This window comes from Pan troglodytes, chromosome 15, assembly GCF_028858775.2.
Source record: "Pan troglodytes isolate AG18354 chromosome 15, NHGRI_mPanTro3-v2.0_pri, whole genome shotgun sequence".
NCBI classification, from domain to species: Eukaryota; Metazoa; Chordata; class Mammalia; order Primates; family Hominidae; genus Pan; species Pan troglodytes.
Genome location: NC_072413.2, coordinates 1,581,665 through 1,590,000, shown reverse-complemented (window position 1 = coordinate 1,590,000; position 8,336 = coordinate 1,581,665). Strand labels below are relative to the sequence as shown.

The 8,336-nt window shown below is 49.3% G+C and overlaps 1 pseudogene; it reads right to left on the bottom strand.

Annotated features, from left to right (window-relative positions):
* Positions 1-3,948: 3,948 nt before the first annotated feature.
* LOC134808253 (cell division cycle protein 27 homolog) lies at positions 3,949-7,414 on the bottom strand (annotated as a pseudogene).
* Positions 7,415-8,336: the final 922 nt, after the last annotated feature.

The window sequence follows — 8,336 nt, the reverse complement described above, 5'->3', positions numbered from 1 at the left end:
CCGATGGCATAGCCCTTGACCCGCGTGGGCAAGCGGGCGGGTCTGCAGTTGTGAGGCTTTTCCCCCCGCTGCTTCCCGCCTCAGGCCTCCCTCCCTAGGAAAGCTTCACCCTGGCTGGGTCTCGGTCACCTTTAATCGTGATGTTTTAGTTTCTCCGCCCTCCGGCCAGCAGAGTTTCACAATGCGAAGGGCGCCACGGCTCTAGTCTGGGCCTTCTTAGTACTTGCCCAAAATAGAAACGCTTTCTGAAAACTAATAACTTTGCTCACTTCAGATTTCCAGGGACGGTGCCTTGGCCCGTGTTTGTTGGCTTGTTTTGTTTTGTTTTGTTTTGTTTTGTTTTGTTTTGTTTTGTTCGTGTTTTTCCTTTCTCGTATGTCTTTCTTTTCAGGTGAAGTAGAAATCCCCAGTTTTCAGGAAGACGTCTATTTCCCCCAAGACACGTCAGCTGCTGTTTTTTCCTGTTGTTAACTAGCGCTTTTGTGAATCTCTCAACGTGCAGTGAGAGCCGGTTGATGTTTACTATATACTTCATCATGACATCTTATTTTCTAGAAATCCGTAGGCGAATGCTGCTGCTGCTCTTGTTGCTGTTGTTGTTGTTGTCGTTGCTGTTGTCGTTGTCGTTGTTGTTGTCGTTGTTTTCAAAGTATACCCCGGCCACCGTTTATGTGATCAAAAGCATTATAAAATATGTGTGATTATTTCTTGAGCACGCCCTTCCTCCCCCTCTCTCTGTCTCTCTGTCTGTCTCTGTCTCTCTCTTTCTCTGTCTGTCTTCTCTCTCTCTCTCTCTCTCTCTCTGTGTCTCTCTCTCTCTGCCTGTCTGTTTCTCTCTCTCTGTCTCTCTCTCTCTGCCTGTCTCTCTCACTGTGTCTGTCTTCTGTCTTACTCCCTTTCTCTGCCTGTCTGCCTGTCTGTCTGTCGGTCTCTCTCTCTCTCTCTCTCTCCCCCTGTCTGTATGTTTCTCTCTGTCTCTGTCTCTCTCTCTCTCTCTGTGTCTCTCTCTCCGTCTCTGTCTTTCTCTGTCTGTCTGTCTCTCTCTTTCTTTCTCTCTGTCTCTCTCTGCCTGTCTCTGTCACTCTGTCTGTCTTCTGTCTTACTCTCTCTCTGCCTGCCTGTCTCTCTCACTCTCTCTCTCTGCGTGTCTCTCTCTCTCTTTCTTTCTCTCTGTCTCTCTCTGCCTGTCTGTCTCACTCTGTCTGTCTTCTGTCTTACTCTCTCTCTGCCTGCCTGTCTCTCTCACTCTCTCTCTGCGTGTCTCTCTCTCTCTCTCTCTCTTTCTGTCTGTTTCTCTCTGTCTCTCTCTGTCCGTGTCTGTCTTTCTTTGTCTGTCTCTCTTTGTCTTTCCTTCTCTCTGTCTCTGTCTCTCTCATTGTGTCTGTCTTCTGTCTTAGTCTCTCTGTCTCTCTCCCTGTCTGTCTGTTTGTCTCTCTCTCTCTCTCTCTGTCTTTGTCTTTCTTTCTCTCTGTCTCTGTCTCTCTGTCTCTCTCTCTGTGTGTCTGTCTTCTCTCTTACTGTCTTTCTCTGCCTGTCTGTCTGTCTGTCTCTCTCTGTCTCTCTCTCTCTCTCTCTCTCTCTCTCTCTCTCTCTCTCCCCCCCCCCGTCGGCTGTTTCTCTGTCTCTGTCTGTGTCTCTCTTTCTGTCTGTTTCTCTCTGTCTTTCTCTCTCTGTCTCTTTCTCTCTGTCTCTCTGTCTGTCTCTGTCTCTCTCTCTCTCTCTCTCTCTCTCTCTCTCTCTCTCTCTGTGTGTGTGTGTGGGGGGGGGGTGTGGGGGGGTGTGTGTGTCTGCCTTCTGTCTTACTCTCTTTCTCTGCCTGTCTGTCTGCCTGTCTGTTTGTCTCTCTCTCTCTCTGCCTGTCTCTCTCCCTTCCTGTCTCTGTTTCTCTCTCTTTCTGTTTCTCTCTGTCTCTGTCCATCTGTGTCTTTCTCCGTCTGTCTCTTTATCTGTCTCTCTCTCTCTCTCTTTTTCTGTCTTTCCCTCTTTGTGTATCGTTGTCTCTCTCTGTCTGTCTCTGTCTCTGTCTCTCTGTCTCTGTCTCTCTGTCTCTCTCTCTCTCTCTCTCTCTCTCTCTCTGTCTGTCTGTCTGTCTCGGTCTCTGGCTCTGGCTCTCGCTATCTCCCGCCCTCTCTTTTTTTTGCAAAATAAGCTCAAGTACATCTAATCTAATCCCTCACCAAGGCCCGAATTCTTAACTTCTGACATCCCAGATTTGATCTCCCTACAGAATGCTGTACAGAACTGGCGAGTTGATTTCTGGACTTGGATACCTCATAGAAACTACATAGGAATAAAGATCCAATCCTAAAATCTGGTGTGGCTTCTCCCTCGACTGTCTCGAAAAATCGTACCTCTGTTCCCCTAGGATGCCGGAAGAGTTTTCTCCATGTGCATCTGCCCGTGTCCTAAGTGATCTGTGACCGAGCCCTGTCCGTTCTGTCTCAAATATGTATGTGCAAACACTTCTCTCCATTTCCACAACTACCCACGGCCCCTTGTGGAACCACTGGCTCTTTGAAAAAAATCCCAGAAGTGGTTTTGGCTTTTTGGCTAGGAGGCCTAAGCCTGCTGAGAACTTTCCTGCCCAGGATCCTGTGTGAACAAAAGTGCCTCTGCTGGGAGCTGGGATCGTCGGGACCATGCTTGCTAGCGCTGGATGAGTCTCTGGAAGGACGCACGGGACTCCGCAAAGCTGACCTGTCCCACCGAGGTCAAATGGATACCTCTGCATTGGCCCGAGGCCTCCGAAGTACATCACCGTCACCAACCGTCACCGTCAGCATCCTTGTGAGCCTGCCCAAGACCCCGCCTCCGGGGAGACTCTTGGGAGCCCGGCCTTCATCGGCTAAAGTCCAAAGGGATGGTGACTTCCACCCACAAGGTCCCCACTGAACGGCGAAGATGTGGAGCGTAGGTCAGAGAGGGGACCGGGAGGGGAGACGTCCTGACCGGCGATGAGTTCCCTAGGCTCTGGCCACCCCACCCACGCCCCACGTCCCACGTCCCGGGCACCCGCGGGACACCGCCGCTTGATCCCCTCCTCTGTCCACAGCCGGCCCCACCCCACCACGCAACCCACGCACACACGCTGGAGGTTCCAAAAGCACACGGTGTGAATAGAGCCTGACGGAGCGAGAGCCCATTTCACGAGGTGGGAGGGGTGGGGGTGGGGTGGGTTGGGGGTTGTGGGGTCTGTGGAGAGCCCGATTCTCCCTCTTGGGTGGCTACAGGCCAGAAATGAATATCGCTTCTTGGGCGGAGGGGCTTCCTTAGGCCATCACCGCTTGCGGGACTACCTCTCAAACCCTCCCTTGAGGCCACAAAATAGATTCCACCCCACCCATCGACGTTTCCCCCCGGGTGCTGGATGTATCCTGTCAAGAGACCTGAGCCTGACACCATCGAATTAAACACCTTTACTGGCTTGGTGGGTTTGTTTGTTTCTGAGATGGAGTCTTGCTCTGTCCCCCAGGCTGGAGTGCAGCGGCGTGATCTCAGCTCACTGGAACCTCTGCCTCCTGGGTTCAAGTGATTCTCCTGTCTCAGCGCCACCATGGCCGGCTCATATCTTTTTTTTTTTTTTTTTTTAGTAGACACGGGGTTTCACCCTCTTTCATTGGTTTTCACTGGAGATTCCAGATTCGAACCACACCTCATTCTGTGCCACAGAGAGACTTCTTCTTCTTCTTCTTCTTTTTTTTTTTAAGTGCAACGCAACATGTCTGCCTTATTTGAGTGGCTTCCTATATCATTATAATTGTGTTATAGATGAAGAAAAGGTATTAAACACTGTGCTAATGATAGCGAAAGTGAAGACAAAAGAAAGGCTATCCATTTTGTGGTTAGAATAAAGGTGCTCAGTATTTAGAGCTACCTAAACACGTCAGCATTTACACTCTTCCTAGTCAAAGCTGGCCGATCTGAATAATCCTCCTTGAAACACAATTTTTGATAGGGTTAAGATTTTTTTAGGAATGCGACTCCTGCAAAAGAGCTGAACAGACAATACACATTTTAAAACATCACAACACAAGGATCAACCAGACTTGGGAAAAAATCGAAAACGACACAAGTCTTATGAAGAGAACTGAGTTCTTAAAATAGGACGGAGAACATAGCCATCGGAAGAGAAGGCAGTATTGGCAAGTTGATTGTGACGTTGGTCAGCAGTAGCTGGCACTATCTTTTTGGCCATCTTTCGGGCCACGTAACTACTACAGCAAAATGAGATATGATCCATTGAACAACATATTCGCAAATCAAAAAATGTTTCCGTAATATAATGCTTCAGATTTAGAAGCAAATCAAATGATAGAACGCCACTGCTGTAATAAGTCACCCCAAAGACCACCGTATCTGACAAAATAACTACCACAGGGTTATGACTTCAGAATTATACTTTCTCTTGATATTTACTTATGTATGTATTTATTTTTTTAATGTATTTCTCTTGAGACGGCGTCTCGCTCTGTCGCCCAGGCTGGAGTGCAATGGTGTGATCTCGGCTCACTGCAACCGCCACCTCTCCGGGTTCAAGCGATTCTCCTGCCTCAGCCTCCCGAGTAGCTGGGACTACAGGGGCCCACCACCACGCCCAGCTAATCTTTATACTTTTAATAGAGACGGGGTTTCACCGTGTTGGCCCGGATGGTCTCGATCTCTTGACCTCGTGACCCGCCCGCCTCGGCCTCCCAAAGTGCTGGGATGACAGGCGTGAGCCACTGCGCCCGGCCTTCTCTTGACGTTTAAACTATGAAGTCAGTCCAGAAAAATGCAATCAATGTCAACGGTGAGTATGCTGTTGAGGCAGAGGTAGGACCACACTTTCTCATGTCTTATTCAGTTGATCACAATAGGACCTAGGTAGTAATTTCCTATGTGCCCACTTATACACGAGTACAAAAGAGTAAAACAGAGAGACCGCTACATGAAAGGGTACGTGAAGTTCTTCATAGTAACTCCGTAAACTGGAACACTGTCAAAAAGCAGCAGCTCGTGAGTTGTTTCCATCTATTTTTCTATTCTCCAATAAGCGAACTATGCTATTCCTTTCCAATCTCCCAAGCGCTCCTTGTCCCCATCACCACTTCGGTGCTCGAAGAAAAAGTAACGAATCAAGTCACACAACTAAAGAAACACATACACGAACCAAAGACAACTACAGCGTCTGCAAAAGTTTGCTAGAAGACTGAAACTGTTGAGTATAAGGATCTGGTATTCTAGGATCATGAGTTCATTTCAGAGTTTGTTCAAGACATACGTTTCATAAGGAAACATCTTAGTTAGAAGTTATTCAGCACTATGTACCATCCCTAAGTATTTTTAACCAAATTCGTGACAATAAAGAGCTATCTAACCAGAAAAACTAGCGAGTACCGGCACCATCCATAGGGCTTTGTCTTTACACTTCATTACCACTTACCATGCCTTACAATGTCTGGGATTGACCCTGATAGCATTTCGAAAACAAGCTGATGCTTTGTCCAATTCTTCAGTGAAGACAAGCTCACGCCCTAATGCACTATAGGCATAAGCATCATTTGGATCCACTTCGAGAGTTCTCTGGAAGAATTGAATCGCAATATCGTGTTCCCGTTGCAGACCGAAACAGTTCCCTGCAGCACACCAGGCCTCTGGCTGGCGAAGTTTTATCCCTGTCTGTGAAGTCTTTGGACAGAACTGAAAGAGCAACATCTTTCGGAGGATGCCAAAGTGTTGTAGAGCAGATCTCCATGCCTTCGACTCTGTAATTCTCAATCCTTCTAACCTCTGAGAATTTTCTTTCAGCTTGCGTGGACTCTGAAAGTTTAAAATAGGCCCTTCCAATTTGGCACGGTACCCAACCGGTATTGCGGTGGTGAGAAGCTAGATGGCTCAAGATACTGACTGACAGCTTCTTTGCCGTGGTGAGAACACAAAGCTAAATAACCTTTCCCCCTTTCACGAGGAAGGCTCATCAAGCCTTCCGCTGCTGCTGCTTTTTGTAGATTAAAAGCCTGAATCTGAGGCGCGATTGCGGCTATTTTCCCTTCTGGAATGATGGAAGAGTCCCATTTTGTCACTTCCATGGCTATCACTTACGTTCGGTGGAGTTATTCCTCCTTTATTAGCTTTACTTTTTGTTTTTCTGTTTGGGATTTTAGGTGGAAACTTCCCTTTTAATTTTCTCCTATTCTCCTCGGTTGTGGAGCTGTCACTAGTCAAGAGTCGTGAATTTCTTCGAGGCGGCGCATTTGGGGGAGATGCCGTAGTGGGGCTCAATACCTGAGGTGTTGCCCTTGTCGGCGCACCAGAACTTTGTGTTTTTGCAAGAATTGGGGTTACCTTTCGGCTCTTTCCCCTCTGCGAGAAGACAGACTGTGTTCCGGTTTGGCCGATTCTGGCAACAGACTTTTTTGAAGGGGCTCCGGCGGATGGCACGTCAACGACAGAAGGTGTCTAATACCAGTGCAGTTTTGTCCATAGGATCCGTCTCCGGGACTTGGGGCTTCTAATGGCAAAATGCCAACGCTTGGGGCTCATGGACTAACTGCTGCTGGTCCTCCTAATACACTTCGACCAGTTTTTGGTTTATGTTGAACCTGTTTAGATCATATGGAAGTTCCTGTTCCCAGTGGGACCGTATCAGGTGAAAGGACAGCTGAATCGATAGAAGACACTGGGGAGTCTGTATTCAAGGAGTACTTTGAATTGGAAGATTCTCAATTCAATCCGTTTAATTCAACGGTGTCCTGGGGTGTTTCCGTAAGAACGGTCTCAGGCTGTCTGTGACATAAACTAGGACGAGGTCCCAGTGTTTTGGCGCAACACTTGGACAGGCAGTTGCTAAAGCTCTCTAGAGATGTGAATCAAAATGTTTGGTCAGGATCTGGCTTTTCCCCCCTGTTTCACATCATGATTCAAAGGGACACCAGAGGAAAGGATTTCAACGAAGGCTCTTTTGGTCACATTCTGACCCTTTGGTAAGCCGATCTGCCTTGCAATATACATGTCCCAACGATGGAAGGGGAAAGCGAGCTGAATCAGCGAACTCAGGAACAATAATATCATCATGGCTTTTCTGCTTATGAAACACTCCACCCGATAAGATTTGATCCCCTTCTGCAAGCTTGCTGAGACCAACACAACATTTCGCAAGCAGGTATTTGCATTGCGGTGTAGTACAACTGTGTCCTTTCCAGAGTCTATATGTTTTATAGGCCTTTCCTGAGCGGTAAGAAGAGGTTGCCAGTAAAAAACAAGGCTTCTTCTGAGTGTACTTCTGCATAGAGGCGTTCTGCGAGGAAAACCGCATCTCGGTAGGCATAGTGGCTTCGTGCTTGCCATATAGCAGCCTGGACGGGTCCCTGCAGCACCGCCATCCTCGAGGCTCAGGCCCACTTTCTGCAGTGCCTCAGGCACCGCCCCCCCACCCCCCCACCCCCCACCCCCATAGCGGCTCCGGCCCGGCCAGCCCCGGCTCATTTAAAGTCACCAGCGACCGTTACCGACCGTTTACCGTGGGATGGGGGAGTCCGAGCCAGAATGACTTCTTTATCCTGCCGACTCTGGAAAGCCCGGCCCCTTGTGATCCATTGCAAACCGAGAGTCACCTCGTGTTTAGAACACGGATCCACTCCCAAGTTCAGTGGGGGGATGTGAGGGATGCGGCAGGTAGGACGAAGGACTCTCTTCCTTCTGATTCGGTCTGCACAGTGGGGCCTAGGGCTGGAGCTCTCTCTGTGCGGACCGCTGACTCCCTCTACCTTGGGTTCCATCGGCCCCACCCTGGAACGCGGGCCTTGGCAGATTCTGGCCCTTCCTGGCCCTTCAGTCGCTGTCAGAAACCCCATCTCGTGCTCGGATGCCCCGAGTGACTGTGGCTCGCACCTCTCCGGAAACATTGGAAATCTCTCCTCTACGCGCGGCCACCTGAAACCACAGGAGCTCGGGACACACGTGCTTTCGGGAGAGAATGCTGAGAGTCTCTTGCCGACTCTCTCTTGACTTGAGTTCTTCGTGGGTGCGTGGTTAAGACGTAGTGAGACCAGATGTATTAACTCAGGCCGGGTGCTGGTGGCTCGCGCCTGTAACCCCAGCACTTTGGGAGGCCGAGGCCGTAGGATCCCTCGAGGAATCGCCTAACCCTGGGGAGGTTGAGGCTGCAGTGAGTGAGCCATAATTGTGTCACTGCGCTCCAGTCTGGGCGAAAGACAGAATGAGGCCCTGCCACAGGCAGGCAGGCAGGCAGGCAGGCAGGCAGGCAGGCAGGCAGGCAGAAAGACAACAGCTGTATTATGTTCTTGTCAGGGTAGGAAGCAAAAATAACAGAATACAGCACTTATTTTTTTTTTTCC